At 38.8% G+C, this 23,221-nt stretch overlaps 1 protein-coding gene across 3 annotated transcripts in view; it reads left to right on the top strand.

The window, feature by feature from the left end:
* Positions 1-23,221, top strand: part of dlg3 (discs, large homolog 3 (Drosophila)) — a 104,559-nt gene that overhangs the window by 9,306 nt on the left and 72,032 nt on the right. The gene's annotated exons all lie outside the window — the stretch shown is intronic.

Below are 23,221 nucleotides of genomic sequence, written 5' to 3'. Positions count from 1 at the left end.
TGAAACCCTGAAATTGTCCATACAGATTATTGTAAGTAGTTCTTTACACGATCAGGATTTTTGGGGCCAATCACCGATCACAGAGTTTAAAAAAATTACAACCGATCACCGATCCGATCACAAGATTGAGGAATGTGTCTATTTCAATGACCTGTTCATTTACTGTGTATACTTGTGTACTTAATTGCTTAAAAAAATATATTTACAATAAATAATGTATCTTTGTTCCTCTATTTATGCCAGTGAGGCATAGTGACAGACAGAACGGATGAATGGTATTCTATTAGATGGCAGGAAGTAAATACAGTAATTAATGTATCCACTTTTTGTGACATTTTTGTTTGTCGGTGTGCCGTGAGATTTTTCAATTGTAAAATATGTGGCTTGGCTCCATAAAGGTTACTGCTCTAGTTAGACCGTGTATTCTAATCAGTCAGGTCAAACCAACATTACAACATGACTGAAATAATGGGTGCAAACTTACTGTAATTAAATTACTTTATTTTTAATTACTTCACCCACACCGAAACTTTAGAGCATGATTCGACAGAACAGCGGCATGTTTACGTACAACCGTTCGTGCTACCACTAGCTTGGTAGGCTACATAACCTTTTGTTGCCTCCAATTAATGCATGTTTTTGGGATGTGGGAGGAAACCGGAGTGCCCAGAGAAAATCCACGCAGGCACGGGGAGAACATGCAAACTCCATACAGGCGGGGCCGGGGATTGAACCCGGGTCCTCAGAACTGTGAGGCTGACGCTCTAACCAGTCGGCCACCGTGCCTCCCGTTTATTTATTTTTTTTAAATAACTTTATTGGCCGTCAGATACTTACAGTACTACTAAAAAAGACACGCGGCAAGGCTAAAAATAAACTAGCTTTTGGATTCAAATATACTGTGCACGATGGCGACGCAGAGTAAACGTCTTTTGCTGAGGCGATCAATGACGTCACTGATCGGATCGGCGAATTATGACATTAAAGCCGATCAGCATAAAATGCAAAATATCGTCCGACACCGATCAGGCCGATAAAATCGGTCTAAAGTCTAATTGTAAGAGGAGCTGGGAAGCAAAGGTCTTTTCCAAGATTTTTGAGAGAAATGGGAGGTTGGAGATGGGATAAAGATTATTGAAATAATTTGGATCTAAACTGGGTTTTTCAGTATCGGGGGTTATGACTGCAGTTTTGAATCACGGGGGTCCACTGTATTTCATTTAAATTTTAATTTTCACTTGTCTGCTATAGCAAATGGTACAAGTACCTCAATGGACGCACACACACACACACACACGAACAATGATGCCAGACACAGACCTTTAGCTAAAAACAAAGTGTTCCTGTCCCATGAGAATAAAGAGAAGTGGCTGAATCATGGGGAGAAAAATGCACTGTGAAACAAGGTAGACAAGATACACTGCAATATTTATTTGCACTTTGACAAAGGTTTGCTTTTTGTGTACTGTAAGCGAGCCAGTGACCAAGCGGCCCTGGAAAAAAAAAAAGTCAAGACATCTAGTACATGGTCCACACCGCCATTATGTGAGCGAGATGGCCGATGACCCGAGCTGCGTTTAACTCCCACGTCGCACCTCTGCAGCGCTGGTGCGGAGGTGGCTGTGAGGCGAAAATGTAGGATTCCCAAGGCGGTGCGATAACGCTTGGTTTTTGCTCATTAGCAGAAGTGGCAAATGTACTCACACCCTGTACTTAGGTAGTACAGATATCTGTTTTCAAATATAGGTCGAATAATAAGTCTTTTGAAAAATAAATACTCAAGTAAAATACAAATACCTGAAAAATCTACTTAAGTACAGTAACAAAGTAACTGTATTTGGTTACTTCCCACCGCTGCTCATTATGGCAGCTTTGTGCGGCATCTCTTTGGTTGCTACAGGTGGAGTTGTCCTACTGGAAACCGAGGCTTTCGAGTCTCAATAGCAAGGTCTTTGAGCATTTATTCGATATCCTACGAGCGTGCTGAATTCTTAATATACTAGTACACTCTTATCCTCACTAGTAAGACCATTCAGTACACGAGTAGAATGATTATGTCTTACTAATGCCAATTTTTTCCTCCACTGTTAGAAGAACTTTATGTTACGGGTGAGGCAAAGCTACGCACTAGTGGAAATCTGTGCTACTAGTACTACTATTGAAGTGTTAGATGTTAACTAGTAGATTTTGATCATGTCACAAGTAGTACGAGCAGCACGCTGTTGTCATAGGTGCACAGTTTTTGCCTTACGAGTCACATGTAGATGATGTTGTAGTAGGGTGCCCTAGTCGTATAGTGGAAGGAAGTAGTCGAAAAAAGTCACCAGTAAGAAATAGTAATTCTACTAGTGAGCAGTAGTTGTTCTACTTGTGTGCCCTAGTCACTATACTAGTGTGCAGAAATGACTGTAGTGGAAGGCAGTAGTGGAAAAACAGTAAGACATAGTCATTTTATTAGTGCACCCTAGTCGTTCTACTAGTGCGCTGAATTGTCTTACTAGTGAGGACAAAGAGCGTACTAGTACAAGGACAATTCAGCGCACTAGTAGGAGAGAAAAAACAATTCTCAAACAGCTTGCCATACGCCTGTGTGTTCATATGGTAGTTGTCACAGGCAAAGTATCAGCTCCCCTGCCCCCCTCCCTGCCAGAAAGGAGAGGGGAGAGGATTGTTGTTTGTTTGTTTGCTTGCTTGCCTGCCTGCTTTGTTTTATGTTTTTTTTATTTTTTTTTTGCTGATCGCAGAAGCGACTGGCCTAGAAAATGACAGCGTGCCGGACTCCTGAATCAGCAATGGAGGCGGCAGGAATACAAGCCAGACACAAGGGACTTTAGTGGAATTGTGGGGCAGCATTAAGTAAAATATGGCTATTAATTAAAAGAAACTCATAAAATTCTGTATTGCTGATTTATGTTTGAGTAAAGCAGGGTACACGCATACAAACAATCAGGAAAAGGTTTAGCATTTTCCATCCCCACAATTCCAGATTTGTCTGTGAAAATGTATTGTAAAGAATTATCCTGTGGTGTGGGGTGCGTTCGGAATGATTTTACCTCCCCGATCTGCTTGGTCAGGAGAGACAATTGTAAATACAGTATTAAAACTATTCACTATTTATGATCGCAAATCCTTATGTGTGTCTTCAACATGGAGTTCAGCCAATCTACGGACTCTGTGGTTGTAATATTGAAATGTAACGATAGCCAATTAAAGGTAAAAGACGACCTCCCAGAAACATGAATTCCCCCCCCCCCAAATATTGTTCCAGCAGGGGGTTCCTGCTGTGGATGTGGAATCGATATCAGGCCTAATTTGACCATTTCCCTTTCTTCCGATCGAAGTTGGCAAAGGCCCGATTCTCAGATTTGTTTTTGAAAGATTATTCAAAGCGATTATCATGTGGTGTGGGGTGTGTTGAGATCCGTTCGAAAAATGTTCAGGGTCAATCGTAAATACAAAACCTGTTCAATAGTTACAATTTAAATTTTTTATTGTGTGCGTTCAACATCGAATTCAGCCAAACCACGACCTCTGTGATTGATATCTAACACGGAACAAGAGCAATTTAACCATTGTCATAATGATAATCGGGCCAAATTCCAGCATTTTCCCTCACTTCTGATCGAAGTCAGCAATTTCGCGATTCTCGGATGCTTCTGAAAGATCATCCTGAGTGATTATCCTGTGTTGTGTGTTATGTTATGACTCATTTTATGATTCACTGGGGTACAGTCATAACGACAATTAGGTGGAAGTTTAGTTTTTTCCCTCCTTTTCAATCAAAGTTGGCAAAGGCCAGATTCTCATATGTTTCTGACAGATCATCCTGAATGATTATCTTGTGGTATGGGGTGTTTTAAGAATAATTCCTATAATAATTTCCTCTTCAATCTGCTCTGAAAACAGTTGGGGCCGACAATCAAAATGTTTTACCCGTTCAATAGCTACCATCGCAAATCCTTAACTGTGTGGTCAACACAGAGTTGGGCCAATCAACAGATTGTGACATAAAATGTAACAATAACCAATTAAGAACCATGCTGAAGCTTCTTCTACTCTTTTTCCTACTACTGTTTCTTCTTCTTTGTATTTTACGGCAGTCTGGATTCCCTGTGGAAACATGCTGCCTCTCACAGGTCAGTCTTGGTACTACGACAGACGTCTGGTTTTAAAGGAGGAGACTCACGATTGGCAGTGGAGATATGCTTGTGTGTGTGTTGTGCTGTCATCTCAAGTGCACCACACATGAATAAGAGCAGTAAGCACACACTTGTCGATTAGTTTCCTCATCGTGTGTGGGGTCTCTCCTATTTGAAAAATCGGTTCAGATGTTTAAAGTCGCTATGTTTTGTGTTCTAGCAAGCGAAATGCGAGCATCCTCTGCAAGGTAACATCCCCCACATGTTCTCATGGCTTGGGTGCAGATCACAATCAATATGAGTGGAGAGCTCCTGAAGCTTTCTCACTCCTCTTCATTTCTGTGGGGGTGTGCGGGTGCTTTCAGAGCTGCTTGTGCTTTTATTGCTTTCATCCGGCTATTTTATCAGCTCTTGTTCCGGTCACAGTTGAACATCAAGAAGAAACATCCTGCGATTGTAGCTTCTTATTTATTCCAAACAAACTTGCTTGTTTTAATATATATTAATATAATGTTTTTAATCGTGATGAGTCTTGCGTTTCCACTGCGGGCTGCGTAGGCCCCATGCCAATATCTTACATCATACCATAGCAATGAAAGAATCTGTAATTTGCCAGGAAACCCGTTCAACATGAGAGTGACGTTCCAGATCCACCCGCGATAGGTGAAAATTAGTAATATAGAGAGACCATTTTTTTCATATAGTTTTACCCCTGCCACACGCTTTCATTTAACTCATTTAAACTTATCAAAACGCACTTTTTAAAGTATTCCTTAGCGATTGTTGTCACTCTCTTGCTGTCAAGAAATGAGAGACTATGATATAACATCACTTTGAGGACACGAAGAGAAGAATATCACTTATGCCTGGATCAGACTACAAGACAAATTTGGTCTATGTCAGACTACTGCCATAAAATCGTGCTGTATCTCGGTCAGACAGTGGCAACATTACACAACATGTATTCTGATACCACCCAATGCCTTCTTTTACGATCACTGGGCTTTATCTTGTCAAATCAAACACTGTCGGAGAGACATGACCAGAAAACGTGTCACCTTTCACCGCAACCGGATACAACCGTAACCATGGCAACAGCAATTTGTTATTGTTATTTGCATGGTAGAGTTTTCACTTGCATTTGTAGCTGTAGCGATGTTAACTGACCATGTTTTTTGGAAGTGTTCCTAAGCCCATGTGGCAATATCCTATACAAAATTATGCCAGTTTTTAATACAGTGCTGCCTGAGGGCTATAAGGTCAAGGACATTGAATGTTGGTTTTCAGCCTTGCTGCTTACGTGAAGAGATTTCTCCAGATTCTCTGATTCTTTTGATGATATTATAGACTGTAGATGATGAAATCCCCAAATTCCTTGCAATTGTACATTGAGAAATGCTGTTCTTAAACTGTTGGACTATTTTGCTCGCGCAGTTGTTCACAAAGTGCTGAACCTCAACCCACACTTGCTTGTGAACAACAGAGTCTTTCAGGGATGGTCCGTTTATACCCAGTTGTGATACTCACCTGTTTTCATTTAACCTGTTCACCAGTGGAATCTTTAAAATAGGTGTTTTTTTGTGCATTCCTCAACTTTACCATCTTTTGTTGCGCCAGTGGGCAATTTAGAGTCTCCAATTCATGCATGTTTTTGGGATGTGGGAGGAAACCGGAGTGCCCGGAGAAAACCCACGCAGGCACGGGGAGAACATGCAAACTCCACACAGGCGGGGCTGGGGATTGAACCCCGGTCCTCAGAACTGTGAGGCTGACGCTCTAACCAGTCATACACCATGCCGCCTATATGTATGTATGTGTATATATATATATATATATATATGTATGTATATATATGTTTGTATGTATATATGTATATATATATATATATATGTATGTGTATGTGTGTATGTACTATGACAATTCTGGAGCGAGTGGGGACGACTTGGGAATGTCGAAACCTATGTTTGCAATTTCTCCACTGCATTTTTCATGGCTTGCTGCAAGTGTACAGTACATGACACACATTTCAACATTCGCAGTGAACTCATGCATGCATCTTTAATTCATTGTAGAATGTGCAGTTTGCTATTCTGGTTCAAGAACATTGGGATGTATGGGACCAACGTACTTATTTTGGGGTAAATATTTATTGGTTGAGTGAAGGTTGGTGAATCTGTGTGCGTGTGTCAGAAAAGGACATTTGGCATAGCTGTTTTGAGTGCCATCTCTGTCTAATGCATTATCCAAGCAGCCCTTGAGCCATTTGGTCTGGCCTCTCATTTGTATTTGTGTGCGTGTGTTTCACTGTTCTTCCTGTCTGTCATCTTCCTCCTGTCTCCCCCTGCCCCCCACTTACATTTTTTATGCTCGGTCTGGATTCGTAGAGGAATCGGCGGCCGCAGCAACACGCTGCGTCTCAGTGGTATTGCTACACTTTATAATACTGTACATGTTGGGGTATAGCACTTTTACACAGATGTACTTGTGTATTAATTTTATGTTTTAACAGGGAAAAAAACCCTGTAGTTCATGTAGAATATATTTGTACCACTTTAAGGAGAAAGAGCAAGTTATAGTGAATCCTCGTTTATCGTGAGGGATTCTTTCCAGACACAACCGTGACAGGTGAAAATCCGCGCTATAGAGTTTTAAAACTAATAATTTTACTATTACGCTAAACACATTTAAACGTATTGAAAAAACTCTAAAGTATTCCTTAGCACATCTTATCATTTTCTTGCTGTCAAGAAATGGGAGACTATCATATGACATCAATTTGAGTAAACGAAAACTCTCACTCGCACAGTTGTCCAAATAAGAGACCAAGCTTGCTTGCTTCAAGCTATTTGTCACTCTTAGATGAAGTTGACTGTAAAATTGACTCATACAAGAGAATTAAATATTTTATACTTAAGCAAAATAATGTCCAGCCAAGCCATATAATTTGATCTAAAGAAAGTCTGCTATCTTAACGCTAACATATAATGCGAAACAAAGCAAACAGAAATTAGCATTGATGTTGCGGTAATTATAAACCTTTAAGAAACTGCTATTGTAACACGAATGGAGCAGCAACACAAGCAAACAGAGCATGCAACAATACTCACAGGCATACAGTGGGTACGGAAAGTATTCAGAGCCCTTAAAATTTTCACTCTTTGTTATATTGCAGCCATTTGCTAAAATCATTTAAGTTCTTTTTTTTTACTCATTAATGTACACACACTTACATTAGGAATTTCAACAATTCCTTTTTCCCCCGTATTTACAGGGGAAAACAGGAATTGTTGAAATTTCTGCAGATTTATTAAAAATGAAAAACTGAAATATCACACAGCCGTAAGTATTCAGGCCCTTTGCTCAGTATTTAGTTGAAGCACCCTTTTGAGCTAATACAGCCGTGAGTCTTTTTGGGAATGATGAAAACCCCTAAAAAGCGATCGCTTAAAAATCTGAGATAGCGGTGGCGCAAACGATCAACCACGATAAAGTGGGGTTCACTATATTATCATTTCCTATTAGCTCAACATAATCTGGAAACCTAAAAAAAACATTTCTCAATTCTGTTGTTTGGTTTAGGAAATAGAAACCATCCCGGTTTAATACCATGCATGATTACACCCATCATAGTCTCTTTGACATGGCTTCTGTTATTGCCTTTTTATCCTGTGTTTGCCAGTCAGTGCTGTATTTCAAGAATGCTCCCAATACAAGTGACATTTGGTTACTGTATTTAGATACTATTTTTGAAGTTGATAAGTCACAATTCCCATTCTTATGGCATATTTTTTCAAGTACCATGATATTGGACCTGTAGAAAGAAAATTATCCGCTGACACTTCAAGATAGAATTCCTGGTGACCAATGTTGTTTACCTGAAGTTAAGCTTTTGACGTCGGCTGCAGTGATATCACCGGCTGCCTTCCAAAGATGTTTTGGATAACTGTGAACTTGATTGACAGAACATTTGGGTGCAGGATGTCCAACTCACTGGGCCAGAGGCATATCGTGGCATTGATAATATGCTATTGGTCTGAGGTGGGAGTAAATCATATTCATGCAAGTCATAAATATGTAACCTATCAAGGCTTAAACTTCAAGTTTCAAGGAGGTCCCAAGTAACTGTGGCAAAAACCAAACAAGTCAAGCCAAGTCATGACTTGGGTTAAGTAAGTCAAAAGTGACAACATATACTCGCACATTAGCCATTTTGCATCGGTATCTGTACTCGCATTTGTTAGCTGTACTAACGCATTCACGATCAGTTTTTTAATGGTTACAAACCCGTCTCTGTTTTGTCTATTACTTTATCGTCTTCTCAATTAAACACAGAACTGACATGAAGCTTATTTCATGTTTTACCAGCTATCGGTTAGCTAAACTGTGCTGTTAACGTCGCTTAGCTGTCTTTGTGGGTGTTATCGTGATGGATGAAGTTAGATATCGTAGTTGTTGTGTCTCTTATCTTTGAGTTGCAAACCTTGCATGTTGCCATTCTCATTTTCCTGATTTTATCAAAATGTAATAATCTTGGGAGCTCCCGTCAGGATATTTGCTTCCTGAAGTGGCCTCTGCACGCCACATCATAGCGAACTGGTGGGTTTCTTTGTAAAATAAAACAAATGACACATTGTCTTGAAAATGCAGAATTTTCAAATGTCGACACAGGTTAGACTTGTCAATTCATGTAATTCAAGGCCAACTCAAGTCAAGTCCTTTTCAGTTTTAGCCAAGCAAGTCTCAAGTCCTAAAATTTGTGACTTAAGTCTGACTCGAGGCAAGTTATATGACGGGAGTACATTTTAGTTTGTACTTTATAACTTGAGTAAAGGAGTTGAATCAGTATTTCTTCTACCAGTCTTTCTTTTAACACAAGTATCTGTACTTCTACTTAAGTAAAATGTGAGTGCTTTTGCCACCTTTGGCAAGTGAATAAGACCGGGTGGGAAAGGAAAGCTTGATAAAATGGAGGTGTGGAGAAAAGAAAGGGATGGAGAAAGGCTACCTAATTACCAATAGACTTCAATGTGGGTTTTGCAAGAGACAAGTCAGGCCACATTTCAGCCTCTCCATGTGGTCAAATGTGCTAGCAGGAACATGCTGAACAACACTATGAAGCACAGTAGTTGGGCTCTTGTATATCAAGAGCGTCATTGTCACTACTCTGCTCACTGAGAGATCGCAGATCCCGATCAGCCCGCTTACTGTATAAAACCCAGTATGGGTCGCTGCAGATTAATATTCACCATTAAAATGTCCAATTATGTAATCAGCCAAATCCAAGCTGTGCAAGTGCTCAGTAGAATTTCTCGTCAGGCGGCAATGATTGAAAGGACTGACTGTGAAGAATGACTCAGTCTGATAATTTTATATTTTATTATTATGATTCATTTTGTTTGTTTTAAAACCTATTTAGTATTGACTTAACTATTTTTATCATTCCACAGCAACCCTCCTTGTCTCAGTTGGGTTATTGTATTGCCTGGGGCTTCTCTTACATTGTTGTTGTCATTGTTGTTTTTGTATGATCATGATATTGGTGTCTATCTGTTTTTATGTATTGCGTTGTGCTCGGTCTGTCAAAGCACTTTGTAAAGGTGTGTTTAAAGGTGCTCTATAAATAAAAGTTATGTTTGAGGAAACAAAGACAAGACTCGCTCGCCCAGTTCTCCCAAAAAGTTTAAAATTGTTCTTCCTTCAAGCTGTTTATTCATCACTCTCAGTTGAAATTGACTTTCAAACTGACACGTAAAAGAAAAGAAAAGTAAAACGTGTATAAATGTTCACCCAAACCATGTAGTTTCATCCAATGAAAGCCCGCTAGCTCAATGCTTACATGTAATGGAAAACGTAATAGACAGGCTAATGGAAATTAGCATAGATGTAACAGACAGTATAAACCTTCAAACAACTGCTACTTTAACACAGATGGAGCAGCAATACATCAGAAAGATAATACAACAATACTCAGCGCCGTACTGTATATTCTCTCTGCCCTGTGAGAACAATTATTTGGGACCTTCTCTTCTTCTTTTTCTTGGTCTGTTGATCTGTGGATTTGACTTCAGCACAAAATAAAAACAGCTCAGGCCGTGCTGACAGCGAGCCTAAAGGAGGCTTGAGTGGAGGCATCGGAACCTTGTGTGTCTCTGCAGACATGACAGGAGGTAGCACATCGCTAAAGATGGACTGAGTTTGAACACAGGTTGGAGCCTAGCAGGCCACTTGGCTGACAGGGTTGAGGGTCTGTGATCACCTTCCACTGGGCTCCTTTCATGTCAACAAAAACAATATTCTGAATTTGTTAGCCTGTCTGTGGCATTTCCCGTTATGTGTTAGCATTAAGTAAGTGGACCTTGGGTTTGTGCGCACTACGCAAAAGTAACTTATTTTAAAAATAAAGCAAAAGGATCTCTATCTTGAAAAGGCAGATTTTGAATAGCCTAATAAGGTAATTGCCTGACATTTTTGAAAACACAACAAATATGACAAATAAGAGGTTCCAGTTGCCTTGTTTCAACTTTTGTGGATATCCATGACCTTCATGACTGACAAACTACACAGAAATAATGATTAAACAACATTTTTAGCAAGCACATTGGTATTTAAAAAAAAATTATATTGTGACAGTAGCCTAAGTTAAAAATGACTGGCAGCTATGCTACTAGGCTAACAAACTGTAGTCAGGCAAGACTGGTCAAGTCATGTAGTTCAAGTCAAAGTTGAGTCTTTCATAAGTTTTAGCCAAGCAATCCCAAGTCCTAAAATTGGCAAGGCAAGGCAAATTTATATATATATATATATATATATATATATATATATATATATATATATATATATATATATATATATATATACATAAGATAACTCAATGTCCTTTACATGATTAAAAGCATTTAACAACAGAGCAAAAGACACAAAAAAGTACAGAACAATAAAATATGGTTTAATAAAATTACTAATTTAAAAAATGGAAACACTCTAAAATGCTCAATCATAAGCATGAGGAAAAAAAAGAATAGTTTTAAACTATTTTAAACTGTTTTAAAACATTCACATTTGGGGCTGACTTCACTCTGGTTGCCAAGTTATTCCATTTGTGTGCGGCATAACAGCTAAATCCTGCTTCACCATATTTGCTTTGGATTCCGTGCTCCACTATTTGACCTGAGTCTGTAGATCTCAGAGCCCTTCTACGTTTATATTCCATTGGCATTTCTTTAATGTATTCAGAGCTTAAACCATTAGTTATATATAGACCAGTAGCAGAACATTAATGTCTATCTTATAGCTGACCGGGAGCCAGTGTAGAGACTTTAGAAATTGGAGTAGTATGCTGTGATCTCTTGGTTTTGGTCAGAAACCGAGCTACAGCGTTCTGAATGAGCTGCAGCTGTTAAAGGCTTTTTTAGGGGGGTCCAGTCAGAAAACCATGACAATAGTCAAGTTTACTGGTGATAAAAGCATGCATTAGATTCTCCTAGTCTGCTTGGAACATGCAACCCTTAACTCTGGAGGTGTTCGTCAGCAGCTATAAAGCTGTTTTAGTGATTGATTTGATATGACTGCTGAAAGTTAGATTGGAATCTATCACCACACCAAGGTTTCGGACGTGGTCTTTGTTTTTTAAAGAGAGTGACTAGAGGTATTTACTAACAGCAATCATCTTTTCTTTACTGAAAAAACCCCCACAAAAAACACCCAAAGAAAAACAAAACAGTAAGCCTACCTCGGTTTTGTTGTGATTCAATTTTGGATAATTCAGTTATTTATTTTAATTTGTTTTAGACAGTGACACAACACCTCAATTGAACTGTAGTCATCTGGAGACACTGCTAGATATAACTGTGTGGCATCTGCAGAGCTGTGATAGTCAACATTAAAACTCTAAAGAATGTGACCCAAGGATATCATAAACAGGCTGAAGAAAAGGGGTCCAAGAACTGACCCTTGAGGTACCCCATATGTCATTGCTATTCGATGAGATTGAAAATCGTACAATGGTTATGAAATAACTTTGCCTCCAGGTATGACTTGAACCATTTAAGGACTGTTCCATTGAGGCCTACCCACATTTCTAACCTGTTCAACAGTATGTTATGATCTACTGTATCAAACGTCACACTGAGATCTAACAAGAAATGACACCTTTTCCGAGTTAGTGTTCAACCATACTGTATATCATTTAGCACTTTGATGAGAGGTAATTCTGTTCTGTGATGAGGGCAGCTACTTTCAGAGGTTTAGGAAACTCACCTGACTGAAGTGAGCAATTGATTATTTCACAATAGTTTTCAAAAAGTCAGATGGTATTGAGTCACGACAGCTATTTGATGGTTTCAGCTGCCGAACCATTTTCTCTACAGTTTTCTGGCGACTCAAGTCTGACTTGAGTCCAGTCATGTGACTGAAGTCGAGTACAGCGAGGGAGGCGAGACCCTGCCGCGCTGACTTCAATGTTGGCGAGGCGGTGGGGGTGGATTGGTGTGACGTCACGGGTGTCTCGCAGCTTTGACGTGCTACGTAACTTTCGCTGGTGCTGTTAGTTGGTGACTCACTGTCTTGGCTTTAGATGTGCCATCCACACAATACTGACTGATCAGCAGCATTGTATTGGCAGCTACAGTTGAACCTCGATTTACGAACTTGGAATTGGTTCTTGAACGGGGTTTATGGAAGTTTGTAAATTGAACATAATTTTCCCATAAGAAATAATATAAACATGAATAATTGGTGCGGCACGGTGGGCGACTGGTTAGAGCGTCAGCCTCACAGTTCTGAGGAACGAGGTTCAATCCCCGGCCCCGCATGTATGGAGTTTGCATGTTCTCCCCGTGCCTGCGTGGGTCTTCTCCGGGCACTCCGGTTTCCTCCCACATCCCAAAAACATGCATTAATTGGAGACTCTAAATTACCCATAGGTGTGACTGTTGAGTGCGAATGGTTGTTTGTTTGTTTGTGCCCTGTGTTTGGCTGGCAACCAGTTCAGGGTGTACCCCGCCTCCTGCCCGATGATAGCTGGGATAGGCTCCAGCACGCCCGCTACCCTAGTGAGGAGTAGCGGCTCAGAAAATGGATGGATGGATGGATGAATAATTGGTTCCAGCTTTGACAATACTCCCTATTTTAGAAAACGTTTGTTCACTTTAAACAATATAAATCTATACAGTACTGTATATCAAACACAACAAGGGGTGATCTATGAAAAATCCCTGCTATCACTTGTTAGCTGTTTTTTTGTTTATCGAAACGAGCAACAGCTTTTTGACTTTGTCCAGAAGTTTCTCTCGGTCCTTTCCGAGATACTTCACTCCCTTGGCCATGTCAGCAGCAATGAAAATTAACTTTTTTTTTCCACAATAGTGGCAATTGTGGACTTGTTTTTTTCCATACTGTACTGTACATGCGAGCAAGCTTGGTAACGCATGGGCTATTGATATTTTCCTCAAAATAGTCTTTTTTAGTCCACAGCGAGTCCCTCCCTCTTGCCACGCTTGTCAATTGCTTTTTTGGACCCATATTGAGCCAGCAAAAATAAAGGCGAAAAATACAGAAAAAGCACACAAGCAAAATACCCCACAACGGGAACAAAAAAAGCTGAATGAAACGTTCACACGTTGCGATAAAGTTCAGTCATCGGGGGAATATTTTTGTTCGGTCTGTGATTCATAAATGGAATACTTGGAACATTGAGGCATTCGTAAATCGGGGTTCCACTGTATTTTGTATTTATTCTAATAGAACAAGGCACGGTGGATGAGAGGTTAGCATGCCTATATTGCTTGTGTGAGTTTTTTTCAGTTCACTATTCATGAAATCACTTTTTTTGGAACCTATCCCCAGTTATTCACAGAATAACTCATCTTTTTTGTGCTCTTACTAAAACTCCCTAAGATGTTGAAGTGAGAGGAGTAGCTTCATTTAGTCAGGCTATAGCCTTTTCTAATAGAAAAGTAGTCCTTTGCCCCCACCTTGTGGCATTTGTAGGCATTTACTAAAATTTTGGAAGGTGTCATTTAATTTTCATTAAGATTTTCACCATCAGAAGTCACAAATTGGCCGACTCCTTGCAATCTGGGCCTGTTTATTTAAAAACAAAGCTATTTATTCCGATGTATGAATGGCCACTCAGGTTAATTGTACCTTCTTTTCTGGAAGAGCATTTAGTTGTTCTGCCTTTCACTATATGCCACTGTCATGCATAGATAAAAAAGATACATTATTTGTGGTGTTTAAAAAAAAAATATTTTCAGACAGATTATTTTAAGTGAAATTGGACATTTTTTCACGCATGATGATCTCTCAAAGTACATTAATGTGGTCGGAAATCACTGGTCTAATGAGAATTAATACAAGAAAACTCTGCTTTAACAAAATAAAAAATACTCAATTTTGGGTTTTAATTAGTGGTTGGGAGTCACTATACTACAGTATGCTGTTGAATCACATATATTATAACTCAACATCACACATGGGGAAAAATTCAGAAGCTCTACTTCTCTTTTCTCCTTTTCCCTTTCACTTGAAGGTGACATTTGCCATCCAGTAAGCCACAGCGTGCTTTTGCAACACCGCATGAAGAGGGCGGCTTGTCGACAGCTGTGACGGACTATTAATTAATTAGGCGCTTGTCAATGTGTGTTGTGTAGGGGAAGACGGGATGGTGAGCAGGGGGAGGGGGGGTCAATGAGGGGGCGACAAAGTCACAGTCACAATGCTCAATCATGGGCATCATATCGGAGAACTTTGAGCTTTAATGGAGCTGTTTTATGGGCATAGTAATTATTTTCAGCGTGGCTGTTTATTAGAATAAATAAATGGTTGATTTCCAAAATATGTTGCAGCAGGAAAGAAGGAGAGAGATTCTCAGCATATCACCTAATTAGTGCACCTTTTGTTCTTGACAACCGTTGCAACGTTGTTCACCCATCCTATCTTAAGACCTTCTCTGCCGTATCCCCCCCCCCCAACTATATAACCCCTCCATGGTGTGAATGTGATGTCGGCTGCATGGTAATTGAGTCGCTATTGATTGGACTGCAGCGTGGCGTACAACGGGCCAATGAGAGCGGGAAGAACTGAGCGAGCGCCACCGACTGCGTGCTGTCAGTGTTTTGCAACCGTTACTGAGCCAAGGCGCTTACTGTATTTTACATTCCAAAGGTCTCACGGCACAGTACCAGACAAAAAGGTCACAAACCGTACACAGTGGGTTCCAAACCCACTCGGGATAGGTGAAAATCCACAATACAGAGAAATTTTATGAAAAACATTTTCCGTATAGTTTTAGCCGTCCAACATGCTTTAATCCTTCACTGTAGTACCATATTGTGTTGTAACATGTCTGGCAGCACTGAGCTCTACTGAAGAAGATGCAGCGTAATTAAGAGCAGGAAGAAGAGGCAGAGAAGGTCTTCTAATAAGCTGCAGTAATTGCCATTGTTCCCACAGAGCAGAGAGAATGTATGGCTGCAAGTATTGTCATGTGCTCTGTTTGTATCTGTTGCTGCTCCGTGTGTGTTAAAGGAGCAGCTATCTGAACGTTTACAAATACCATAATATCTATGCTAATTTCCGTTAACCCATCTGTGGTATTTCACTTTATATGTTTGCATTATTCTCGCAAACTTTTGTTTTACAAAATTAGATGGTCTGGGTGATCATTTTAGCATTTAAATACACAATATTTAACTCTGTTAAAAACAGGACATTATTTGAAATTGGCAGTGAAGAATATTACTGGCCTAAAAGTGTTTTACTTGCAAATATTATAATCATTACTTTACTACCGCATTAGCTTAGGTCGTAAACTGACGACCTCCTGTACTAAAAGTGAAACTTTACAAGATTTGGTCTCACATGTTTTGATCTTGCAGGTTTGGGCGCAGGTTTGATGTCATATTTGCCTCTGAAAATGTTGAATTTCAATTTGCCTTCAATCATTAGGGTGTTGGACTGTAGTTGGATCACATAAGATGCCGCTGCGCTTCTGGTTGACTCATCTGCTAAGAGCTGTGATGTCCTGGCCACGTAGCTCTTCCTAAAGTGCCGGTTGCATCATCTACGAGAGTTAGACTCATGTTTGGCAACATGGAGGCTGAGCTGGCATGTTGAGGGGCTCAAAGCACCCATCTCTGTCATGTCAGCCCACCATGCTGTTGTACCCGTGAAGAAGAAGCAGAGAGTTTATGAATGTGACCTTTCCGGATTCATTTAAGACTATGTTTTTATTTATTGTTGCCATAGTTTGCAGTAGTGTGTAAAAGTGCACTACATCACACTGAGAGGCGTTGTGTGTAATATTGCTGTTACTTAATTTATCAAGTGTTAAAGGAGTAGGAACACCTTCCTACTAACTAAATAATGCAATTTTATGTAGAAATGTGCGTGTGAATACCAAAAAGCTTATGTTGAACAGGAATGCTGTAGCATTTATTGTAATGTTGAAATGTCAAAATATAGAATGCGAAATTCAAATCCGTTTAGAAATGTGGAAGGAAGAGGTATACATTTAAATTTGATGTCTCTTAATTTGGAAATTTTGTCAAAAAGATGTGGAATACTGAAGAATGTGTCAATATTGGGAGTGTGAAAAATAGTGTAGTTCCTAAGATATCCTAAATGAGCTGAACTGTTTGAAGTTGGAATGGTTTGAACTTTGAATCAGTTGAGAAGAGGTGGAAGGAGGAGGTCGTTATGTTAAATGTCTGCATTGATTTTGGAATGTTGTCTGGGAAATGTGGAATAATGAAAAATGTTTGAATATCGGGATTTGACAATGTGAAAGATAGTGTAGTTCCCAAGAGGTCTTGAATGAGCGGAAGTGTATGAAGTTGGAGTGTTTTGAATCTGGTGAGAAATGTGGAAGTAGCAGTTCAATATGTAAAATACTTGCATTGATTTGGGAATGCTGTCATTGGAAATGTAAAATATTAAAAAATGTGTCAAAATTAGGAATGTGAAAATGGTTCTTTGGTTTTACTGAATGAGTTGAACAGCTTGAAGTTGGAATTGTTTAAATCAGTTGAGAAATGGTATGTAAATATGTAAAATATTTGCATTAATATGGGAATGTGGAGTAATGAAAAATGTGGTAATGTGGGGAATGTGCAAAATAGATTCAAAGATGCCCTGAATAAGATGAACATTTTCTAAAATGCAAAATTAATTCGGAAAATTAAATATTCAAATTTAAATTTGAATGTGGGAATGGTGTTATGGAAATGTGGAATTCTGAAAAATGTGGGGAATTTCGGTGAATGTGAAAAATAGTTCACAGGATGTACTGAATGAAGTTGGATGTTGGAGGTATTTAAATCAGTTGAAAAATGTTGGAGTATATACTGTATGTACAGTAACATTCTGCATTGATGAAATGTTGTCATGTAAAATGTGTAATACTGAAAAAAATGGAGCTATATTAGGAATGTGAACGATGCTTCTTAAGCTGTCCTGAATGAGCTGAGCTACTTGCATTGTGCATGGTTTGAATCAGTTAAATCTGTTGATAATTATGGACGGATGAATTCAATTTGGAAAAATGTCTGCATTTATTATGCCGGGAATTATTTTCTTTGAAAATGTGGCATTGTGGGAAGGAACAGCAATTTTGGAAGTGTGGAGAATAATTTGGAAGATGTCCTAGATAAGATGACTATTTTGAAATGTGGAAGGAGTAGAGCATTGAAAATCAGAGGCGTTTTAAAAATAAAGAATGCCAGGGTAGAATAATGTGTAATTGCTCCTCAGCATCCGCACTTATATGAAAGGTAAATATTAATATATGAGATAGTTACTTATTGCGGCTCTGTGTTGGAGTGTGTGTGTGACGAGTAAGCACAGGAATGCAAAAAGATGTGAAGCGAGGAGCAGTGCGAAGTGCAGCAGGGGGATGCTGCAAAGTAGGCCTGCTGGCCAATGCTGCGTGCAGGCAGAGGTTGCCATGGGAACGCATTGATTATTTAACAATTGGGATGAAGCCCGTGCCCTGCATTCACTTCTGTGGGTGGCGTTAACGTCTCCAGTCATACACTGCATTAAACGCTATCTAAGGTTGAATATTTGTATTATTTACTTCATTTGTTCCTTCAGTGTATGTAAACAAAGCCATATGGGATATGTGTCACTTTAATTACATTAAAATAGACAAATTGTAGTATACCTCCAATCCTGTACGTAAGGCTTGCATACAGTATTCCACCCATAAGCAATAGATAACACTGGGTTTGAACATTTGTTTCATTTTTGAGGTTGTGTTGCCCTGACCAACCTGTGGTTTTTAGTTGCTATTTTTAATAATGAGGGAAACGCAAAACCATTTACCTATGTTCCATTTTTATCTGAGTGTGCCAGTTATTTATTTCAATATAGATGTTTTTTTTTTTTTTTAAGTTACCGTTTTTCCAATCGCGGTGTTTATTGAAAATGCAGCCGGACAGAAAAAGGTTTGAGGGTAATAGATAGAGGCACAGGACAGACAAGGTGAAGAACTGTAGCAGAAGAACAGTTGAACAATCTAGATCACTGGTGTCAAACTTCAGGCCTGAGGGCCAGATGTGGCCTGTCACATCATTTTATGTGGCCCGCGAAAGCATGTGCGTCCACTTCATGTCATCATAACGGCCCACTAAGGAAATTCATAGCTACAGTGTGGACCGTGACAAAAATGAGTCACACCCATGAATAGATATGACTTCAAGTAACCTTACAAAGGAGTCATATTCTTATTTGAGGACGGGGTTCAAGGCAGTGTTACTGACGTGTGGTGTGTACTTATATAGGTGTTTTAACACCTGTAAGAACCGGGGAGTTGATGTCTAGTTACAAGCTGTGTCATTGTTAGTCCCAGCACAAGCAATGAAATCCTATAATATGCCTCTGGAAACTCATGAGTGAATCCATGCATGGTAGTCAGCTGCTGTACAGAGTTGCTCTGCCGGCGCACTGAGGAAGGGCAGGCTCGGCCCCCTCCACCCGCAAAGGGAGCTGTGCCAGCCTGCCCATCCCGTGGAGGATCCAGTCGGGGGGGACACCACCCACGTTCCTGGAACCACGGCGCTTCCCCAGTCCCACCGAAGCGCCCCGACCAGTCCCCAAGAGAGGTGCAAGGGGATTGGACCACCCCTCGCACCCACTCGCCACCCAGTGTGCCCCACTGCCGCCACCAGGGTGCTCTGGGAAGACGGAAAACAGGCCCGTGTTGCTCGGGAGAGTTTATCGAGCTGTCTTAATTGACGCATTGGCTATAGTGATGCCATATGCCATTCATGCCCAATGAGTTATAAATGTACTGTAGTTTATCCTGTGTCTAGAATACTGGAACTTTCCATTATACATTAAAAAACATGCAAAAATTATGTTTCTTACCTTTTGTTTATTGCACTCTACTGGATGATGTAGTGTAATTAAGAGCAAGAAGAAGAGGCAGATAAGGTCCCCTACTAAACTGCAGTAACAGTCGTGGTTTCCACCAAGTTGAGAGAATATACTGTATGCCTGTGAGTATTGCTGTCTGCTCTGTTTGAATGTGTTACTGCTCCGTGTGTGTTAAAGTGGCAGTTGTTTGAAGGTTTGGAATTACTATAACATCTATGCTAATTTCCATTAGCCCATTTCCTCAAAATGATCTTATACGATCGATTCTTGACAGCCAGAGTGTGAGAAGAGATGGTAAGGAATACTTTAAAAGTGTGTTTTAAGAAGTTTAAATGTTTAAAACAGATGGGAGGGTTAAAAAAAAAAGTTCTGTCTCTATCACGTTTTATCACAATATACATTTTTACGTCCATCCATCCATCCATTTTCTGAGCCGCTTCTCCTCACGAGGGTTGCGTGCGTGCTGGAGCCTATCCCAGCTATCATCGGGCAGGAGGCGGGATACACCCTGAACTGGTTGTCCATTTTTACGTAATGTTATAAATTAGGAATTTATCTTTTACCTATTCATTCGATATTTTTAGTTGTCAACCATTGATTCAGTGTTGGAGAATTACGTTTATAATTTTCTTGGCAATAATCCTCATTCTTTAAATAAAAATTCAATAGATTCTAGGTGTTTACGTAGATCAATGTCTCCAGCCTGAAGAGTGTTTGTAGTTTGACGCATGTACAATCTGGATTGACATCAATCTGTGAAGTGGTGTTGACTTGACCCCTGTAATCCTTAACCTACTTCCCATCATAGGATTATCCAGATGCCGTAAATTACTATTTGGCCCTCGATTGCCTTACTGGAGCACAGACAGACAAAAAATGTGCACTAAGATTTAGTGCATTGCCGCTCAAGTGCTCTTAAATTGAGCATATTCCTCTTCCTTGGGTCAGACAAGAGATAAAAGTGGATGACCATTCTTGGAACCAGGGGGGGGGGGAGGAGGCCGCTAATCCAGTCTAATCCCAGGTACTTGGTTTATTTGCTTGAATGTTTAACAAACGCATGTTGAGATTACAGTACTTGCACTGAGATTATCTTGCTTTATTTTTTTATTTTTTTGTCTCTTTGTTATGTCAGATTGAGATAGGCAGGTTTACACTGTCACACTGCTGTTTTATATTACTTGGTGGATTGATTTAGTGCCTTCAGACTGGCCTCTGGGTTCACTGATACATGTTTGCTTTCTTGGCTACAAATCTTATGACGCAGCAGTGTGTGTTTTTTTTCTCTCTTTTTTTTCAAAGCCAACAAAAGAATCAGAAAATTTGAGAATTTTATTTGTGGTTGCGCAGCTGCGCGAGATTAAAAGATGTGAGTTAAAGTCAACAATTGATGTATTGACGTGAGGTTAACATAGAGCTAAAGATCAATTGACAAGTGTATCCTGATTTAGCAACCGAGCCCCACAATACTGCCGGTCGTCAGTTGATGATGTTATATGTCCGACAGTCAGACCCTATTAATTTCCTTTAATATTCTGACTTTTTTCTCTTAATAATAAGGCATTTTCTTCATAGTATTGCAGTTATTCTCCTAATATTATGGCTTTATTCTCAGAATTGTATTGCAACCTCATTTTCACTAAATTGTGACTTTTTTTCCCCTCTTAATATTAACTTTTTTCTTGTAATGTTGCATCTTGATTTGTGTTGAATTGGGAATTTTGGGAATATGGCAATTTTATAGCACCTTTATTTGGTCTGGATTCCAATTTATTGCTCACAATGTAACAACTTCTTTTGCTTGTAATATTGCATTTTTCTATGCTTAATACTTTTTTGTTGTTGTTGTTTTTTTAAAAAGAGAAATGTGCCGATCCATTTGCGGGTCTCAACAAACGTCTAATTGTGCTGAAAGTGAAGGTGCACGATGAGGGTTGGATGTGGGATGTCCACACATCTCCAGAGTCGTAGCACATGAGCTCTGAGTGGGTAACACGACTCAATTTTGTTTGCAGAGAAAAGTTTGCCAACACGCCAGCCAATCTGGAAAAAGAGTGTTGAACTCTGCTCATAAATGTGACATCTTTCATCTTCAAGTTTTGATGAAGTTAATAACTTATACTGTACACAGTACACACACCTACAGTAACAGTCATGAGTTTTCTTTGCTTTTTAAATGAGAAACTGTGTCCAGACTTTTGACTGCTTCTCTATAATACCATCAACATTTAAAGTTGCCCGGTCGCTGGGTTATTGTATATGAGAGGATAAATGTTTACTTCCTGTAGCTTTCAATACAAAGTGCAGTATGTTGAAGTAACTTCGTTCATTCATTCATCTTCCGTACCGCTTATCCTCACTAGGGTCGCGGGTGTGCTGGAGCCTATCCCAGCTGACTCTGGGCGAGAGCCAGGGTACACCCTGAACTGGTCGCCAGCCAGTTGCAGGGCACATATAAACAAACAACCATTCACACTCACATTCAAACCTACGAGCAGTTTAGAGTCGTCAAGCATGCATGTTTTTGGAATGTGGGAGGAAACCGGAGTACCCAGAGAAAACCCACACAGGTACGGGGAGAACATGCAAACTGCACACAGGCGAGGCCGGATTTGAACCTCAGAACTGTGAGGCAGACGTGCTAACCAGTATTATTACTATATTAGGTTATATAATTATAATATAATATAATCCGATTAAGGGAAGGAGGATCTTGCTGAAAAATATGATATGTAATATCATCATCGTCATCGTCGCTGTCGTCATTGTCATCATCAGCATCATCATCATCTACAATCCATAGTGATGACTTGTTCTGTAATAAATTTTAAAACGTTAACTGTATATGTAAAATGTTTATTTAATTAATATTTTCAATTCTTAAATACCAATATATTAATATAAATTATAAACAAATATTTGCTCAAAATGTTTTTTTACTTTACTCAGATTCTTTTGTATTTATAATAAATTAGTTAACCATTTTTTATTAAATCAATAAAAAATGTAAATGTATAGTTAAACTTCATTTTACAAATATTTTTAGTTTATTTTACAAAAAAATTAAAGTTATATATGATTAATTAACCAAATATTTTCCAACCGATTTAATAATTAACTAAAATGGTTTATTTCACTAATATTCTTTTATTTCTCATGTATGGTAAGATAACTAACCAAATATTCAATAAAATTGATACAAATCTACATGTATTTTTTTATTTTCATAAGTTTTTTTTACCTTACTAATTATAATGAATTGTTAAACCAATTATTTAATGTAAGCAATACAAAAATGTTAAACATATATATAAAATTTTAATTTTACTGATCATTTAAATTTTACTATTTACAATATATTAACCAATTATTACATAAAATTATTAAAGAATATGACATTTACATATTTTCTTCATTTGACTAATTTTCATTTAAAATAAATAAATAAATGAGCCAATTATTTAATGCTTGTATTTTTTTATTTTACTGACTTCTCATTTAATTATTTATCATTTATGTAATAAAATCAATACAAATGTAAATAAATGTTTAGTTTTTATATGTAATTAGTATTTGTATGTAATTAGAAATAATACAATAGTTCTTTAACTATTTTTATTTTATTATTTATTATAAAGCAATTAATTATTAAAAACAAATATTAAATATACATGTAAAGCTTTTATTTTGCTAATGTTTAATTATTT

This window comes from Phyllopteryx taeniolatus, chromosome 10 (genome assembly GCF_024500385.1).
Source record: "Phyllopteryx taeniolatus isolate TA_2022b chromosome 10, UOR_Ptae_1.2, whole genome shotgun sequence".
NCBI lineage: Eukaryota > Metazoa > Chordata > Actinopteri > Syngnathiformes > Syngnathidae > Phyllopteryx > Phyllopteryx taeniolatus.
The sequence above is the reverse complement of the archived record's forward strand: the minus strand, read 5'-3'. Positions and strand labels throughout refer to the sequence as shown.